Source organism: Panthera onca, chromosome B4, assembly GCF_046562875.1.
Source record: "Panthera onca isolate mPanOnc1 chromosome B4, mPanOnc1 haplotype 2, whole genome shotgun sequence".
NCBI lineage: Eukaryota > Metazoa > Chordata > Mammalia > Carnivora > Felidae > Panthera > Panthera onca.
Window position 1 is genome coordinate 60,399,595 of NC_138345.1, and position 20,043 is coordinate 60,419,637.

General features: G+C 42.3%; 1 protein-coding gene across 14 annotated transcripts in view; it reads left to right on the forward strand.

Annotated features, from left to right (window-relative positions):
- The first annotated feature begins 1,688 nt into the window (after positions 1-1,688).
- The window catches only part of PPFIBP1 (PPFIB scaffold protein 1), a 171,795-nt gene continuing 153,440 nt past the window's right edge, over positions 1,689-20,043 (forward strand). For 6 of the 14 annotated variants that reach the window (XM_078449974.2, XM_078449975.2, XM_081796131.1 and 3 more), the window contains exons 1-2: positions 1,690-1,826; positions 15,920-15,999. The gene's annotated coding sequence lies outside the window, so the exon portion shown is untranslated. Of the gene's footprint in view, positions 1,827-15,919; positions 16,000-20,043 lie in introns of all 14 variants that reach the window. The other 8 variants (XM_078449970.1, XM_078449973.2, XM_078449976.1 and 5 more) reach the window with 3 other exon arrangements.

The following is a 20,043-nucleotide window of genomic DNA, read 5'->3' on the forward strand; positions in this document are numbered from 1 at the left end:
CTAGCTAAGAATTGTAGGGAAAGGGGGTCTGATTTAGAGGAGAAGATGTTAATGGCAAAAGCAAAACAGTGTTTTAGAAAACTCATTTGGTGGTGATGGATGCATAGAAAGACTTAGAGCTGGGGAAAAATGAAGTCAGAAATACGCTATGAGGTTGGAATACTATAGGTCTGACAAACAGCACAATGGTATAATGGAAAGTGGATCTGTGACAGAAGTCTGGGTCTGTGGATTTTTTCAGCATTATAGTGTCTGAATGAGTGTCTGTTGTGGGCAATCACTACTATAAAGGGAGAAAATGGTTTGGGAGTCAAATGGTTCTTGGTTTCAAGCCCAGTTCCGGATGTTCTGGAGTAATTTACTTGTATATAATCTTGCTGAGCCTTTGATTCCTTATGTTAAGGTGGGGCTAATGACACTTTGCAGATTGGTTGTGAGGATTAAATGAGGCACAGTGTTTGACTCTGTGCATCTATCTACAATTTTTGGCAGAATAATGAAATGTAGGAGATGTTGTCATCAATCAAAAAGCAAACAATACAAACCAACAGAAAGCCAATACTTAATTCATTGTACTTCCAGAAGATAATGGATACTATGCTATCTATATCTCATACAAATAGAGCCATAGTTCACCATTCAGTTCTGTCTTGGATCAGATATTAGGCAAACTGAAAGAACCATCTCCCGAGAATCATTCTGTTCTGGTAGCCAAGGGGATTATACAGCACGATATCCGTCAAGGGTAAATGTTAGTTAATTCTTAATTGATAGCTCAGCCACTGCAATTGGCTCCATTCAATAGTAATTATTCTCATGCGGCTTGTTGAACTCAATTGTGAGATTCCCCTCCTCCCCTCCCTTTTCAGTAGTGCATGAAAGCAACAGCCTTAAGGTACTTAAAAAGGTAAATAGTAATTTTTCTTACTTCAGAGATTCATTTTTTTGTGTGTGTCCGAAGCTCGTGTGGTGTGATTTTCACCGCTAAAAGCAAAAGCAGCAGCACATGGCTGATAACGCCACCGGATAACAATTCAGAGCTGGGTCGCGCGGTTTTCTCGTCCAAACCTTTCCGGAGCTTTTGAAGTTCTAAATTCCCCATCTAAGGGAACACCCAGCAGTCCCAAGATGAAAGGGAAGAACAGTGAGCTGCCGTTTTCCTTTATTTGCATGACTTAAAGCTAGCCATTTTCTGCTCCACGCGCTGCGGGACTCGTACTTGCCCGTGACACAGAGGCAATTGTTTTTCCTTAAAAAGGGGGCTGGGGTGGGTTAGTTTCGTTTCCGATCTGGGACGTGGTAAATACCCCAGGAGAAGTTTAAAACATGATCCGCAAGGTTCTAGCCCATACCATTTACCCCCTTTTCTTAGAGATAGCAGCAAAGGCAGCATTTTTTTTTTTTTTTTTTTTTTTTCCCCACCACCACCCACTCCCAGCCGTGGTCTAGCTCAGCGAGGAATGTATAAAATTAGTTGACTCCTCTGAGTGACGGTCTCCGGGCCCAATGAACGGGCGCCCGGGCGCGGCCGACCCCACCCCCTTGCGAACTCTCTTTGGCTAATTCCCGCAGGGAGGGAGGAGAGAAGGCGAGTGGGAGGTGGGAGGGGGAGGTACCTGGAACTGGGAGTGATGTCAGCTCCTAGCTCTGTGCCTGCCCGGATTCCTGACATGGTGTAGGGCCGAGAGGGTGGGGAAGGCGGGAGCGGGACGGGAAAGGGTTCGGGCTGGGAGCCTGCGGCGGGGCCACCGTGCTGGGGCTTTGAACTCGGACGGAAGGTGAACCAGAACTTTTGGAACTGGCGCCGGCGGCTCTCCACCCCCCAGGTAAGGGCGTTTGGCTCCTCTCACAGACCGGAGGGAAGTGGCACCGTTGTGCGGTTGCAGCTGGGTGTTGCAGCCGCTCCTCCTCTTCCCCGGGTCGATTTCCTTTCCAACTCACTCCTGTTTCCCAGGGGGAACGGGAACTTTTCTGGGGGTGGGGTGGGGGGCTTAACTCCTAGGGCTCCCAACTAGCTTAAATGTGAAAAATACCTACAGGATGGACATGTAAGGTATTGTCTGTGTCCTTAGACCCCCCACACCCTAGTCTCCCAGTAATACTTGAGAACCCCAGTTAGAGAAGTGTGTGCGTATGGGGGGTTGTATTTAAATGTGTGACAAAAAGTTTATGACATTTCGACCCCAAAATTGTGCTTTTTGAGAGAGAACGAAAGTTTTGTGTATTTTTTAGTTTCCTTGTGGCCTGTTACATGTTGACCTAAATGAAAGAATATCATTGTTATTCTTAATATTCTTAGTATCAACATAAAAAATCCCTTTATTGAGTCCAGTCAGGACAGGATGTGAGAAATTCACTTGGGGTGTATTAATTATGAGCTGTGGGAAAACTCGTCTCTTGGGGGCACACTTCTAAAATTCCCATCTCCTTTCACTCTGACATATTAACCGAGAATCCCTTTCATTGCCAACTTTCTGATCTGGAGGGGTTAGGAAGGCTGCTGAGGATCTTGAGATGTGTTTTTTGTGGCTGCTTGAGAAAAGGATGAGGGCTGGTAGTTGCGTTTTCAAGGATCATTTTTACAGAAGAGTTTGAACAGGGAAATAGTGTGGAAGGCGTGACAAACTCTTAATTATAGGAGCGTGGATTTTTCAACATGTGGGACCAAAACAAATCCTTTCAGTAAGAAGTGCAGAGAGCAATAGAGGAAGAACTCAATTTAGTGTCCCAATTTAGGAAAAGCAATTGGCCGTTGGGAGGAAAAGGTATTTTGAGAAGTGGCAATAGAGAATTCTAATTTTTGTTTATTTCCTGTTTGAAACCCTTTTTCCTGCTTGGAGATCTTGTCTGTGCCCAGGTAGCTAATTGGCTGTGATTGGCTTTCTGGGAAGAGAATTCCATAAACTGTTTGAGAACCTCACTTATCAGTGCTTAAGTCTCTTTCTTTTGGGGGGGGAAAAAAACCCCCACAACAACCATATGGGCTGAGACCTCTGAGTCCAGTTTCCCTTTTCATTCACCACTGTTCCTCAGCAGCGAGGATCCTTCTGTTGCCAGGTCAGGTGTGAACTTCATTGTGAGTGAAAAACTGCATCCCAGGTGCCTTGAATGAAAGGGCATTTCCAGGAGGCGAGGAAAGAAAGAAGCTGAATTAATTTAGTAAATCCAAGTAGAGAAATAGGGAACACAGGACTTCATAGATGGGGTTCTCCATCTTTCTAGCCAGATGACAGTCAGGTTTCAGAGCTAGAAAGAAGTGGTTTGTTTTGCTTTTGTTTCTAAAACACCTGGATCTGTGTTATTCTTAGTTCTTGAAAAAATTAGTACAGGGTGGGTCAGGAGCAGGCTTTTTGCAAAGGGAAGGCGTGTTTTACTGAAAAGGTCAGAACATTTTAATTTTGGTTTGTGTTTTGGGGCTAAGAAATAGCAATTGCTTAGTGGCTCTGAGATAGTGGTGAATAAGTCTTTTCTATATATGTTCTATAGGAAGTACATAAAACATACTGTATTTTCCACTGTACTTTTTCAGCAGGAAGGAGGAGGTAATGCAGAATTCCTGTGGACTAATGTGAGCTCACTGGAGCCTTGGTTGATAGTGTTTGTAATAACCAGTCCAGTAAGGAGTATCTTTACGATGTTGTCCTGATGTGCCAAATTCAGATTTATGTTTTCTTTCCAAGAAGCAGGTCCTGGCTTCGGGACTTGAATATGCCAGCACTTTAAATTTCATTCACAGTTTGAGTAATAACACTAATTTTGTGTACTTAGTTTTAACCAATATTTGTTTCTCTTTCTCTGTGTTTATAAGGTGTATGTAGTATAGTAAAATACAGTACTTTCACAGGACAAAATTTGAAAGATATTTGAGTTACTGAGAAGGGTAGGATCAGGTTTTGGTTAAATTCTCTTTCAACCAGCATCTATCATAATTCCGATAGCTGCTTAAAAAAAAAAAAAAGGATAATCTGGCCTTTGTGGACAAATGTTAACTTGAAATGCAGGGCGCAATGTAGTTCCAGATCAATAGTGCCTAATTTCAAGGGCATCATTGAAACAAGTTTTTTTGGAAACAAGTTCAGTGAGGGAGAGTTTAACTGCTTATGTATGTAGTCTTTTTGTCACTCACTGTCCCAGCATGAGATAAATCAGAACAAGGTCACTTTTTCACTGTTACTGACTAGCTGACTCCTTTTTTTAAAAAAAAAAAAAAAAAAAAAAAAAAAAAAATTTTTTTAATGTTTTATTTATTTTTGAGAGACAGTGTGAGCAGGGGAGGAGCAGAGAGAGAAGGAGACACCATCCGAAGCAGGCTCCAGGCTCTGAGCTGTCAGAACATAGCTCGAAGCGGGGCTCGAACTCATGAACCGTGAGATCATGACCTGAGCTGAAGCTAGCCGCTCAACTGACTGAGCCACCCAGGCCCCCCTAGCTGACTCCTTTTTAAAACATAATTTCCAAAAATAGGAAATATTTGTATTTTTATAGTCAATTTAGATTCCTTTGGTAATTTGTTACATTAAAATTAACTTTTTCAGTTTTTCATCTCCCATTTAAAAATGTTCCTAATTCCCAAATAGCACATTATTCAAACTGTTAACCTGAAAGAGACCTCATTCATCTGATTCTGTCTTTTCAAAGATATTATTACATGTTTCTGACCTGATTTGAATTACCTTTTCAAAACATTGAGTGAATGAGCAAATTAATGACTATTCATTCACATTAGGGCGTGTATCTCGATTCTTTTTTAAATACTGCTTCGAGGTGGAGCCGTAGGCAAGAGATATTGCATAATGATGCCCTTTTTATTCCCAGAGATTTCCCTAGAAAGCCCTATTAGTTCTGAAATTAAGAAGAAAAATAGTCACAGTTGAGCAGCCAATTGTGAAATATTTCAGGGAGCTAGGATTTATTATTATTTTTTAACCATGGTTGAACAGATGGGTGTAAGTATGAGAGGCAAAGCTGTTAAGATCAGTGACACTGGGTGTTGTTTGGGGATAAATGGAACAAAGTGTCTTCTGGCCAGCAATTCCCTTCAACGAAAGGTTGATAATTTCACTGTTAAATCAGTCATCAAATTGTCCAAAAATGGACACTATCCAAAAACTGCTCTGGGCTTGTGTGGTTGCATTTGTTTCTTAAACTCGTCACAGTGCACGTCAGAACCTTCTTCCTAGTCCAAAAGCCTACAGCTTCAGCCATGTATATTACAACCACAAAGACTGATGCTTTAGTAATTGGAGGTAATGGCCTAAAACAACTTAACTGAACCTACCCACCCTACAAAAAAAACAAAGACTCTTCTATTTTGCACTGTTTATTTTAAATGTAGTCATTGATGTCAGTTTGGTGTAAGTTGATAATGTTTCAAAAGGCCAAGTGGTGAGGATTACTTTTGCTTCAGTACTTTTTTCCATTTTGAAGGATCTAAAACACCAAACAACTGGATTTTAGATTAAAAAACGGGCCCGTCTGGAAGTTTTAAGTTTGCACACTTGTTAGGCACTTTTGTAGGGGAGAGGAGGATCTGGGTGAAATGTGTACCAGTCTGGACCCGTTGAAGAGCTTCTAGTTCTGAGATGTGGGTTTGGACTCCGAGTGGTCCCGATAGGTGTGTTGTCACAGTTTGTGACTGGACTTTGGTTATGTGTCTCCCTAGAACTTGCTGTGACTCACATTTTGACTGGCCCACATGCAAATCCTAGTTTTTTTTGGCAAATGTAATGCGTTCAGAATAGAAAGATCATTTGGTGGTTTCTGTACAGTGGTGTACCTAAAAATGTCCATGACTGAAGAAATTGTACAAACTCGAATTGCATTCAGTATCACTCATTCTGGCAAAGGCTCATGTCTCAAATATGAATCCTGGAGGAGGAAGATCAAATCCTGTCATGTCCGGGGCTGGCTGTGGGTTTTATGGACACCCTCTGAACTCCAGAGTAAGTCTAGTTGTTTTCACCTCTACTTTAATTTAGGGAAATCAAGCATTTGACATAAAAAAACAGACGCAAGTTTGAGAGAGCAGGTGTGCTGATCCCTTGTGTGTGTTTGTTAACAAGGGCAAACTTAATTTTACCTGGTAAGAGAGAGTAAAGATGCTGTTTTCATTGCCAAGCCCATTCACATGTGGCTCAGTTCTTTAGGCAAGCAAGGTGGTTCTTGGGAAGAAGTAGGTAGGGCCATTGGGAAGTGCATTAATTCTTTCGTGCTATGAATGTAAAACTCTACTGTATCACTAAATATGCTTACATTATTTTGTCTCTCTGTATGTAGGATCTAGCTCACAGGATCTAGTCCCTTTTTTGCTGGCCCTTTATCACCTTTCTCACTATAGCGTTTTGCACAAATGTCATCTTGCTACTACCGGGTTTTATCAGGTTTTTGTGAGGAAAGTTTATTGAGTTTGCTTTCTTTACGAGAAAGTGAAACTGAGGCGAAAAGTCTATGGCCCGCTTTCTTAATATAACTTGTTGTGGCCACAGTTGCATAAATGATGTTTCTGCAACCATTATCTTTCTCTAAAGATGCTGCTGCTTATAACAACACATCGTAGAGAGTTTTATTTTGTTTGAATTGGAATTTGCACACGCTCTATTTCTTCTTATGAATGATAGAAAAGTCTGAGCCTGTAGGTTCCCATCTGTATTGACTCTGGGAAGTGAGTGAGTGGAAGCAAGGGAAGCGGCGAGGACTCAGGAGAGACTCTGGTTGAACCTGTGAGTTGGTCAGGATGATTTGTGTGAAGTCACCTGGGTCTCTGTGTTTTTCCTCTGGATCAGCTGCTTTGGATGCTTTCGCGTTCTTCCAGCCCCCACTCCCGGCAGTTTGTGACTTTGCACAAAGTCAGCTTCTCAGGCAGCTTCTCAGCACGGAGTTAAGGTTCTTTCATTGCTTTTTTCTCTCCAGAATACCTGATTCTCTAGCGTGACTTGTGCTCTATCTACATCACCCTCTGGGGCAGACACAGCTAGATGCCAACCAGAATCCTTCCTACCCGCCTCTAACCTACAGCTAAACTCATTTTGTTTAATTTACCACCATAAAAAAAAAACCCAAAAAACAAAAACTTAATTTTTCCCTTGTAGGATGTCTAAGTGCTAGTAGTCGTGGCCAATGAGACGGAAGTAGGTGGGTAGGGCTCCCCACCACATTCAAAGCTCTTACAAGGGGATGGCCTCTGTGAGTTTGCCTTTTGCTCTTTGTACGTTTTTCTCCCTGGAACACAAAGGCTATTTTCTAAGTGGAGAAACCATCTTGTGACCACAGACTAGTAGCTTAAGGGTTAAGTAGGCTGAGAAGCTGATGGCATTTTGGAACTGCTGTACCAGACTGTGTCTGCCCATTTCTTGACTTTTTGTGAGAAGAATAAAATCTCTATTTGGTTAGACCACAGAAATTGGTTCTCTTACTTGTAGCCAAATGTAATCCTGAGTCTAAATTTTAAAAAGTCATAGTTCGTCTTTTCTCTACGAATTGAAAGGCAGCATTCTGTATGACCAAAGAGGGGTCAGACTGGAGCAAATTGACCCTCAGCTTCAATCCTGGCTTTGCTATTTATTACAATTATTTTAAAATTTTTTCTTAATGTTTATTTTTGAGAGAGAGAGAGACAGAAAGAGTGTGAACGGGCGAGGGGCAGAGAGAGAGGGAGACAGAGAATCTGAAGCAGGTTCCAGGCACTGGAACCTGTCAGCATTCCAGCTGTCAGCATTGAGCCCGATGCGAGGCTCGAACTCACAAACTGTGAGATCATGACCTGAGCTGAAGTCAGACGCTTACTGACTGAGCCACCCAGGTGCCCTACTATTTATTACATTCTAATATTGGCAAGTAACTTCCCTGAGTCTCAGTTCTTCCATCTTTAGCATGGTGGTACTGATATTTGTCTCACAGAATTTTTAGAAATAATTGAGAAATAATGAGAAATTATTAATAGAATTAATAGTGGCACATTTGGCATATACATTTTTAACAAATGGTGGCAGCCGCTGCTGAGGGAGAGTGTAATGGGGAGCCTGAAGAGGCAAGAAATTCAACTTCGAGTAGGTTCTCAGTAAACACAGATCGAAGTACTGAATGGGCCGTTAGCTTTACACCTGCAGCCACTGAACTCTTCGTGCTCACCGTTCGTTCCAGCGCCCATCTCTTATCCTCAGTGCCACCTGCCTACACCAGACTATTTGGAGCTTTTCTGTGTCCCAACGTGGGGTGAAAAGGCAGAGGATGTCCTTATGAGAAATTTATTAGTTATAGCCTAGGTCATCAATGAAAGGTGTTTGGCTCCAGAGTCAGACAGATGTAGATTAAAAGCCCATGTCCTTGGGGTGCCTGGGTGGCGCAGTCGGTTAAGCGTCTGACTTCAGCCAGGTCACGATCTCGCGGTCGGTGAGTTCGAGCCCCGCGTCAGGCTCTGGGCTGATGGCTCGGAGCCTGGAGCCTGTTTCCGATTCTGTGTCTCCCTCTCTCTCTGCCCCTCCCCCGTTCATGCTCTGTCTCTCTCTGTCCCAAAAATAAATTAAAACAAAACAAAACAAAACAAAAAACGTTGAAAAGCCCATGTCCTTACTGGCTGTGTGATTTTTGTCTCCTGTGAAATGGGAATAACTGGGTGGTTGTGAGGATGAAATAGGGTATTACGTGTGTGTAAGCAATTCTTGGCCTTGGTGTGAGGTCCTCTTGAAGATGTAAGGACAAAACATGGCCTTTATCCTTGGGAATATTCACGTATAGGAGATGGGGGCAGAAAGGAGAAGGCCCTCCTTACACATAACCATAATACAAAACCGATTTAGAATACTATTTAGCTGTTAAAATGGTTGAAAAAAAATATGTTGACTAGATGTCTATTGTATATTAAGAAAAACAACCAAGCACACATGTATAGTTTATATTTGTCAATGCATGAAAAATTGTTAAATTAGGAGGTAATTTATGGGATGTCGATTAGCATGGCAGGGAAGATGAAAGGGGTTTTAATTTTTTTTTAAAGCATACTGTTTATTTTACAACACACATTACTCTTGAGATATAGGAAGTATTAAAGTTTAAAAAATTGATTCATTAGGCCTTTTGGAGGTAGGTATGGGAAGAGTGTGCTGTCTATGAGTTGCATGAGTCACTCAAATGAAAGGTTGGGTTTGGTGGGGTCCTGCTAGAGGAGGTGGGATTTGAATGGTCCCTGAAGGAGGAGTAGGAGATTTTGAGGCGGTAGAAGGGGGAGATGAGCCCACTGGGGTTTGGAGCAAAGGTAGAATGTAGTGAGATGAATTTTAGAGAAAGGTAAGATCCAGAGATCAATATTAAGAGAGGTAAGATATAATGGAGTCAGCCCTTAGAGGGTTTTTAAGAGAGTGACAAGGTTATGCTTTAAAATGAGATTCTTTTACAGGTGGGGAGAATTATGAGAATTATGTTATAAAGGTGACTTTGGAAATAGTATGTTGAATGTGACTAGAATATAAGTGGTGAGGGGTGGGGAGAAGGGCAGAACACCTTCAGTCAAGAAAGGCATACAAGTGAAAGTTGAATTTTAATGGAAAATAGGATGAATTAAGAATTGGACACCTGGAATTTGAGATTCCATCATGACCCACAATAACCTATCTCTGTCTTCTCATTATATAAATGGGTAAAGTAACAGTACCTGTCTCATTAGGTTTTTGGAATGACAGCAGCAAGAGTAATAATAGCTCCTACTTACACAGGGCAAGCACTGTTCTAAGTACCTTAAATATTTTAACTTCGATTTAATCCCTACATCAGCCCTAAGAACAGACACTGTTATTCCTACATTACAGATGAGGAGCCTGAGGCACAGAGAGGCTAGATGAATTTCCCTAGATTGTTTGTGTTGGACTCTGTGTTAAATGCAGGTAGGTACAGTCTCTAGGGTCAGAATCTTCAACCACTTCATGTTATTGCCTCTGGCTTATTTCTGGACTTGGCATTGTCAGAAGCCATTAAGAACTGTTGATGTATCTACACAAAGGTGTTAAGAATTTGAAATTTAGGTTTGGAGTTTAGGCAGAATCCTAGATTGATGAATCGTTTCCATGGAGCTGTTACACAACAATTAAAGGTAGATGAACTCACTACAGAAGATGATGTAGAATAAAAAGGGAAGCAAGTACAGAACCTTCAGGGAACTCTTCTTTTTTACACTTTATGTATATTTAATTCTTTTTTATAGTCCAATATTTTTAAATGACTAGAAAATATGGGACAAGGAACCATGACAGGATATGGTATGCTGAAGTTTATTTGAGTCTAGTGTTGATAAATTATTTCTAGGCCATGGAAGTTTTTAATATCAAGAAAAGATGTCCTCTGTTAATGGATAAATAATGAGTACAGTTCATCTTGCATTTGATTTATTTTTGGAAATCCTAGAGGGATGCCAATAATCTGCTGAAGCACAACAAACCATAAAATACTTCAGAAAGAAATAAAAAGGCAAAATTAAAAATTTAGTTATTTGCTATTTGTTAGGCTGTGTACAATATGTCAAATGTTCCCAATTTTATTTTATTTTTTATTTAAATTTTTAAATGAAAGATGACATACAGCGTTCTATCATTTTCAGGTGCATGACATAATGATTCGACAATTCTGTACATTCTGCAGTGCTCACCACACTAGATGTAGATACCACCTGTCACCATACAGTGTTATTGCAACGTTATTGACCATGTTCCCTCTGCTACACTTCTAATCTCTGTGACTTATTTATTTTGTTTTTAAAAATTTTTTTTTTTTAACGTTTATTTATTTTGGGGACAGAGAGAGACAGAGCATGAATGGGGGAGGGGCAGAGAGAGAGGGAGACACAGAATCGGAAACAGGCTCCAGGCTCTGAGCCATCAGCCCAGAGCCCGACGCGGGGCTCGAACTCACGGACCGCGAGATCGTGACCTGAGCTGAAGTCGGACGCCCAACCGACTGAGCCACCCAGGCGCCCCGTTTTGTAACTGGAAGTTTGTACCTCTTATCCCCTACCCCCCTTCACCTATTTTAAAGAAGATGCAGAATAAAAAGAGAAGCAAAGTACAAACCGTCAAGGAACTCTTGGCATTGAGGCATGATGAGGCTAAAGAAAATTTATTAAAGGAGGTAGAGCACCAACCACCAGAGAAGGGGAAGATGGTGACAGCAAAGGGAAGAAGCACACCCTACACAGGGGGACTGTCCTTGCCATCTGGCACAACAGACCCATTACAAGGACGGGTCAACTGCCACTGGTCCAGCTACCAGGTCATTTGTGAACTTGGAGAGTGTACAGTAAAACCTTAGATTGCGAGTAACTTGTTCTGCAAGTGTTCTGCAAGATGAGCAAACATTTCTAATAATTTGTTTTTACATTTTTTTAACGTTTACTTATTTTTGAGAGAGAGACCGAGCACAAGCAGGGGAGGGGCAGAGAGAGAGGGAGACACAGAATCGGAAGCAGGCTCCAGGTTCTGAGCTGTCAGCACAGAGCCCGATATGGGGCTCGAACTCATGAACTGTGAGACCATGACCTGAAGCGAAGTCAGATGCTCAACCGACTGGGCCACCCAGGCACACCTCTAATACATGTTAATTTGGTAATCGAGCAGTGTCTTGCCCTATGAGTCGTATGTGATGCCAAGTGTCACATGATCACAGCTGAGCCAATGGTTCTTGAAATTCACTCTTATATACTAGTGCTTTGGATTACAAGCATGTTTCCAGAACGATTTATGCTGTGAACCAAGGTTTTACTATATTTTCATTAGCGCAGTAGAGATGGAATCCAGAGTGCAAAAACCTGGCTATTACAAGGGAGGAGATGAGCTGCAGGTGGCCCATTAGCCCAGCCTTTCAAGGAATCGGACAAGGAGAAGCATGCTGCGACAGCTTGGTTTGAGGCAGGCACAGGTACAGGGGGTAGTGTGAAAGCAGCAAAAGCAAGGCGGGGAATGAGTACAAAGTCTAGGGGAGGGGGCCACAGATGGATTAAAAATCAGGGGGGCGAATGCCTGGTTAGCCTTGAACTCCATAAGAACTTTCTTCAGATAGGATGGAAGAAAGGATGGGGGAAACAGAAAAAAATGTGATTGGAAGCGATAAGAGTTGAGTAAGTTCACCGCAGGCAGTCTGCATTTTTTCAGTGTAATAGGAATCAGTGAAAGGAAATTCATAGACAGGCGATTTAGGCTCCTGAGAGGCTGGCTCTTGGGGATTATTGGTGCAGAGGAAAAATTTGAAAGAATGACCGAAGTCTCTCATCTAAACAATACAAGCTGACACATTTTTGGGATGTGTCTCCAGGCAGGAAAGTAATTTATTGAAGTGGAAAGTGGTGGCTACAAAAAGAAGAGGAGAATGAAATGAGACAAAGGAAAACTTGACTGTATTTGAAGGAGGAATTTTTAGACCACCAGACTTCATCGTTCACAGAACCGCTTCCCTGGGGAAACCCAAGTGCTCCGAGTGGTGAGAAACAGCCTGAGTTTGGTCAAAACTGACCCGCCAAAGCATGGCAAAATACCCTGTAGAAGGTGTCTGCGTTGGATGCTGCTCGTGGTTAAGGTCTTCTGTAGTCTTTGGTTTACGGATGGATTTTAGAGTGATCTTTAGTCGGAAACAATGCTGAGTTGTAGTATCTCAGCAGATTTGTTGTAATGACCTGAGGGGGTGGGGGGGAAAGGACTAAAGGGATTCGGTAGTTAGGAGCGTGGAACTAATGGAGCACGCCCATCAGTCCAGCCATGGGTATTTCTGGGTTTGCTCTGAAGGATATCAGGAGGAACTTACCCAGGTGTGTGTAGCATTTTAGATAGGCATGGTGTTCCTGAGTTCAATGGTTCTCAGTGGGGCTGGCCACATAATTTTTGGAGCCCTGTATAAAATGAAAATGTGTGGCCCCTCGTTCAAAAAGCAGGGGGAAAAATCCATGTTAAAGGTACTAACATGAAAAGCTTTTCCTTTTCTTCTATACCTTCTTGACGTGTTCTCGTGCTTGCTATTTAATAGCATTCTAAGTGAAGGAAAATTAAAAATTTAAATTATTAGCATGATTTTTACTTCTTATATGGTGCAGCCAGTGTTAAGTGTAAATATAAGAGTATTTGAAGGGCGCCTGGGTAGCTCAGTTCGTTAAGCATCTGACTTCGGCTCAGATTTCATGGCTTGTGAGTTGGAGCCCTGTGTCGGGCTCTGTGCTGATAGCTCAGAGCCTGGAGTCTGCTTTGAATTCTGTGTCTCTGTCTCTGCCCCTCCCCTGCTTGCACTTTGTCTGTCTGTCTCTCAGAAACAAATAAACATTAACAAAAAGAATTTAAAAGCATTTGACACATCTGCAGAATTACTGAAATCACACACTTCATATTTTGTAATTTGTACATGCACATGTGTATTGTTCTTCCCAGAACGTGGAAACACTGTTCAAAACTAACTCACTGCTTCTTTTTTTCTTTTAAGTTTATTTATTTATTTTGAGAGAGAGAAAATCACAAACAACCTCTGTGCTCTCAGCACGGAGCCGGACGTGAGGCTTGAACTGGATCTCGATCTAATAAATTATGTGATCATGACCTGAGAGGAAACCAAGAGTTGGATGCTTAACCCAGGCGCCCCTTATCTCACTACTTTTTTATTTCACTTCTTGATACATGCATTCTGTCAGGCTTTGTCTCACAGAAGGAAGGGGCTGGCTTGAAGGAAGGACTGAAAGGAAGAAGAACCATGGGTTGCCCTATCTTTCCTTTTCCTTCTGTGCTATTATTTTCGGTGTACATGGTTGGCTAATAGTGGGAAGTAATAAGAGTAAGAGGATATGATAGGATTCTTTGGTTGTTTGTATTTCTTAGAAAGACATTGCTTTGTTTCTGTGTGCAGAGCAAGTTGTGGTTTCTTTGAATGGAAAGCACAGCTTCTGGGAGCTGTCAGCATTCACCTGCCTGCTCATTTGGTTACACTGGTAACACAGCTACCTTGACCTAGTCTTGCTAATATCCCATGCATCATGAATCTACAGAAATTCTGTGCTCTTGAGGTATTGCAAACACAGTGTAAAAATGGCAGCCACACATATTACATGGGATCTCCTCTGCTCACACATTGCCCCTTCAGACCTCCCTTATAAAACACAAGTTCAGAGTTAAACTAAGAATCTCGACGGGCGCCTGGGTGGCTTAGACAGTTAAGCTTCTGACTTTGGCTCGGGTCATGATCTCATAGTTGGTGAGTTTGAGCCCTACATCGGGCTCTGTGCTGACAGCTCAGAGCCTGGAGCCTGCTTCAGATTCTGCGTCTCCCTCTCTCTCTGCCCCACCCCCACTTGCACTTGGTCTCTCCATCTCTCAAAAATGAATAAGTGTTAGGGGCGCCTGGGTGGCTCAGTCGGTTAAGCGTCCGACTTCAGCTCAGGTCACGATCTCGCGGTCTGTGAGTTCGAGCCCCGGGTCGGGCTCTGGGCTGATGGCTCAGAGCCTGGAGCCTGCTTCCGATTCTGTGTCTGCCTCTCTCTCTCTCTGCCCCTCCCCCGTTCATGCTCTGTCTCTCTCTGTCTCAAAAATAAAAAATAAATGTTAAAAAAAAAAAATTAAAAAAAAATGAATAAGTGTTAAAGAAAAAAAAAAAGAATCTCAAGATGACGACAGCAGAGCATTAAACCAAGTGTGGACCCTTTCTGAGCATAGGGTCCTGTGTAATTACACAGGTCACAAGTTCATGAGGATGGCTCTGTTCTCAGAAGTCAAAGAGCACACTCTTAAGCCTGTATGCCTCTGGTCTTAAAGATTCACTCACCTTCATTATCAAAGTTGCAATGGGTCAGGTTTGTGTCTGGTATCCTAGGGACCCTCGCCTTGCCATCATCACTGGTATTTTTGCCTTTCATACATTTTTGAATCACTCTCCATTGCTTCTGCCATTGCCTTGGTTTATATCCCTATCAGCTCTGAAGTAGACCCTGGGTGTCTAAATGGGATATCTCTCCCTGTTGGATGAGGGATTGTGTGGAAGCTGGTGGTGTGGGCAGTGAAAGAATTCACCTGAGGCAGAACAAAAGCAGCTTGTCTGATGGGCCTGTCTGTATTCATCCAGGTGGTCGCTGGGGGCCCTTCCTACATTCCATTGCTGAAGCCTGTTTGCCTAAAAGTGGCCTCTACAAACCCTGCAGCTCGTTTGTAGATGTACAACAAAACCCTGTATTGTACATCTCCTTGCCAGACAGATCTTCAAAATAAACCTTTGGTTTGAGGCCACCCTGCCAGCCCCAAAGCTTTACTTGACCTCCCATGGGCTTGGCAAGAGTTTTTAATGGCAAGACTGGTGGTCCTTCAGTTGAGACTGAACGGAGACAGGTTTCGTTTGACCTACACAGTATTTAAAGAAATTGAAGCCAGTACTTCAAGTTTGGGAGATTTCACCTAATTGAAATGCAGATTTTAAAAGCAGGCAATCTGGCTGCTCTGGGCTCTTGTTTCTTATGTTGGGCTGATGCCCTTAGAGAACAGGAGGACCTGTGGATTTGGGAAGGAAGATGTTTGGATTTACTTTTAGGGCAGATTGACTCATTATTCTGGCAAAATCATCACTTTCCCTTAATGCAGATTTAAAACAAGCATCTGTCTGTTGTTCTCAGGGAAAGCTGATCTTTTAGTGTGAGAAATTAAGTTCTCCACCTTCATAATGGAAGTTGAATGTATGCTTTGCAGCAGCCCTTGGTTACTTTTTTAGGAGAAATGTTTCTTCGGTATCACCTGGTCAGCGTTCCCACTGGTCACCTTGTGACCTCGTCTGGTCTTGACCTCTTTCTCCAAGCTTGTCTTCCCCTGTCCTGCTGTGCTGAGACCCGGCCTGCCCCTCTGGAGAGCTTTAAGCCCAGCCCCACCTTTTCTGCTTCGCTTGTTGCTCTGCTCTTTGCTTGAACCTTTCCTTGTCTTTCCTCTAGGCCCAACTGAGGCAGTTCAGGAAAGTCTTGTTGCCGAGAGCCTGCGTGAAAACTCAGCCCTCAAACTCTGCTGGAAGCAGGTAATTAAAATTTTGGATTTTTAAATGCTCGAGCACCACGTGGGTAGTACATTCAGATTATTTTTGAGGGTCCATTCCGGCCCGATGATTTTGAAACGCTCTAATTCGTCCAGTGCCTGTGCCTATTTATTGCCAGTATCTAGTTGGTTTTTGAAATTGTGCTTTGGGGAAGGAGCTTTATTCGCACTGTCTCAGTGAATTAGGAGGACAGCACATCTCCCTTTGACAGATGAGGAAACGGTTTTCTCCAAAACCGACACTCTAAAGAGCTTATCCTTGCCTTATGTCTTATTTCTTCAGATAGGTTGTATACTTGTCGAAGGCTGTGACTGGGCCTTTGTTGCCAGGCTGTGTCTGTTACTGTCAATACATGTTTCCATGACAAGAGAAATGGTTTACTCAGCCAGTATGCACCAAGGCATAGACAAGGCTCCATGGGGGTGATGCAAAGGATATCAAGTAGGAAAGATGGGTGGGCAGCAGTTATACTAGAAGGTATGCCTCCGACCTGTGCACAAATACAAGTATAGAGTTTTGGATCTTGGGCTTTGAAGTTAGATGGGCCTAGCTGTGTCTGTTTCCTCATTTGTAAAATGGGGGCAATAATAAAGGAACAAATAGCTTATCATTTGTTCCACTGGTTTTCAGCTGCGGTGATTTCACCCCGTAGGAGTCAGGAAACATTTCTCATGTTACAGCTGGGGATGGAGGGAGGACTGATGTCCAGTGACTAGTGTCCAGGGATGCCACTGAACACCCTTCAATGCAAGGGACGTAACCAGAAATTACCGGCTCGAACTGACAGCTGGTGCTGAAGGTGAGAAACCCTGCCTTGTGGGTTTGTGAGGGTGAAGCCAGACCATGCATGCCATCTCAAAGATTGTAAAATCAAGCCTTGAGGAGGGTGAATCCCAAAAGGCTCCGTGTCAGCGGCATCTGTGATCCTTGCCAAGGAAAACCCTTGTTCTAAGGATTTCATGCTCTCCTGTTTAGAAGACTCAACTGGAGAATGTTTGTGTTACGCTGTGTGCTAACATGAGCTGGCTGCACGTATCGGAGCTGTGAAAACAATTGTTAATTTTTAGGGTGTTCCTGGTAAACTTCCTGCTTGCTTAACTAGTTTGTTCTATGATAATTTTGGTGTGTGGGTTTAAGTCCTCTCTCTGATGGAAAATATTCTGGTTAATGAATTTCCAAAATATGTTTTGGCAAGTGGGATGTGAAAAGTCCTTGTTTTCACATCAACAAGCCTCATGTTTTTCTAGTCCTAGATTTAAAACAAGGCCACCCTTCCCCCTGTTGACTGTCTTACCTGCCCACTGCACAGTGTTTGGGTATTGGTGGGAGTGGTTTGGAGGGTCGTTGGATTTCCATCAATTGTTTGTTGTGGATTTGCAGGAGAGATGGTTATTTAAATCTTTTGTAACTTCAAAAGTAGTAATGCACCTTATGGACGATTTTAGTAGCATAGAACAACCATAAAGACACAGTTAAAAAAAAAAAAAAGTCTTCAGTAATCCTACCACACAAAGGTACAACTATAGTTGCTGTGTTTCTTTACATTTTTTTATTTGTATTTTTCCCCATATTTGAAATATTTTGAGTATGTGATTTGTGTCCCCCCTTTATTTTATTTAACATTGTTTTATTTGCCCTTCCCCACCCTACAAAAATAACTGTAAATATTATTTCTTTTTTTAAAACATTTTTTTATGTTTGTTTATTTTTGAGAGACAGAATGGGAGCAGGGGAGGGGCAGAGAGAGAGAGAGGGAGACACAGAATCTGAAGCAGGTTCCAGGCTCTGAGCTGTCAGCACAGAGCCCGATGCAGGGCTTGAATTCACGAACCATGAGATCATGACCTGAGCCGAAGTCGGACGCTTAACCAACTGAGCCACCCAGGCACCCCTGTAAATACTATCTCTAAAGACTGTAAAGTATCCTATGTAGGGACGTTTCTTGATTTATTTAATCCCATTGAGGAGGCTGTTTTCAATATTTGATGAGCGTCTTTATGCAGTCAGCATTTTCTGTATAGATCATTTTTATCTTTTTTTAATGTTTATTTTTGAGAGAGCAGCGAGAGTGCAAGAGAGAGATAGGAAGGGAGGCAGACAGAGGATCCAAAGCAAGCGCTCAGTGCCGAGCCTGATGAGGGGCTGGAACTCATGAACTGTGAAATTAAGACCTGAGCCGAAGTCGGATGTTTAACTGACTGAGCCACCCTAGTGCCCCCAGATCCTTTTTATCTTTGTCATAGATGACCAGAAGTAGAACCAAAGGATGTGCATGCATATGAGTATCTTGGTTGATATTGCTGTTGGTTGCCAATAAAGTTTGTACTAAGTTTTGCTGCCATTAACAGAATGATTTCTCATTTTAATAATATTTGGCAATTTTCTAGGAGAAAAGACTTTGGTTTTTCTTTTCTTTTTTATTTGATATTAATGAGATCAAACATGTTTATATGACTGTTGACTGTATTTCCTGTTAAAACTTCATGAACTTTACCTGCTTATTATTTATTATTGGGAATTAGTATCTTTCTTGTTTGCCGTAAACTATGTGTTTCACTTAACCCTTATTTACCTTTTCTCATTGTTATTATAAATATTTTGACTTCGTTTTTTTTCCCTTCAATTTTCTATTTGGTTTGCCTTTCAATTTTGTTTTTGGTCATATAGAAATAGAAAATTTTTATGTAGTCAAATCTTGATGTTTTTTTCCACCGTCTTTCACCTTCTTTTGTCTATATTGAAATGAACCCTTTGTATTTTGGATGTGATTATACTGACTTGTCAGTGTTTTAAAATTCTCTCCCCACTGTAGACCGCTATAGAGTTTCTTAATGAGTGAGGATAAATGGGCTTCAAGAACTTGGTCTAATATGGGCACCCATTGTGTACCATGGAAAACACTCCACGTCTCTGTGTGAGTGGGTTGGGTATGTGTGAGTAGGGAAAGTTGATGAGAAAGGTTGAGGCTCATGTTGGGCCGTGGCTTGTTTGGTTTTGTTTTAATTTCCTTTCCCACAGGGTGGAAGTGAGCTTTCCTGAAGGCAGGGGCTTCCACAGTTCTCACCTGGCTGAGTCACCGGGGCCAGCAGCTTGCTGAGCAAACAGTGGCTGTGCCTGGCACAGAGTTGGCCCACAACAATTATTTTGTCTAGTGCCTGAGAAGGTATACTGAGCAGAGGCTGGCCAAAGTCCCCCACCCCCACCCCCCCCCACTCCTTACCCCTGAAGTTTGATTCTCTTTGGCTCCAGGCTCTGTGTTGCTCAGCCTCATCAAGGTCACTCCCTAGCCTGTGAGGGGCTCCCTAGGTGCAGTTCACCAGCTGAAGCTTGAAGAGGAAGGTAATCATAACAAATAGTGTTTACTTCTTTTGCAAAGCGCTTTCACTACGGCTTTTTTATATGCTTCTCACCTCAACCTTATGAGGTTAAATACTATTTTCATCTCCATTAATTTGGAGGAAACCACCACTCCATAGAAGCATAGTTAAAATCTAGAGCTTCTGACTCCAGAGCTGATCCTCTGTGCTTCTGAAACAGTTCTGTCATTATGATTTCTGGTTGTGATTTCTCGGTGGTGCTATTGGGCAGAAGGTAGCAGCAACTTTAGGTTTTGGAATCAGGCATAGCTTGGATGGGATTCCAAGAGAGTCATGTCTTAATATTGTGACTTTGCTACTTGACCAGCCTGAGCCTTGGTTTCCTTGTCTGTAAATGGAAACAACAATGTCTACCTTGCAGGGATGTTGGAAAGTTTAAGTTGAGATAATCTATACAAGACTCCTAGAACAGTACCTGGCTCACTAATTGTGGGTGCTTGGTAATGATGCTTCCTAGTCTCAAGGCTCAAAATGCTACTGTTCTTTTTTGTTACCAGCATTTCAGAATAACTGGCAAACCTTCTCAGACTTGTGAAATTTCAGTAAATATTATTTATATTTCAGTGCAAGAAACATTTGTTTATCTGGCCTGCTTATTTTCCTGTTGAGTCGATGTTCTTCCCTGTTGTGGATATCACCTGCTTCTCTG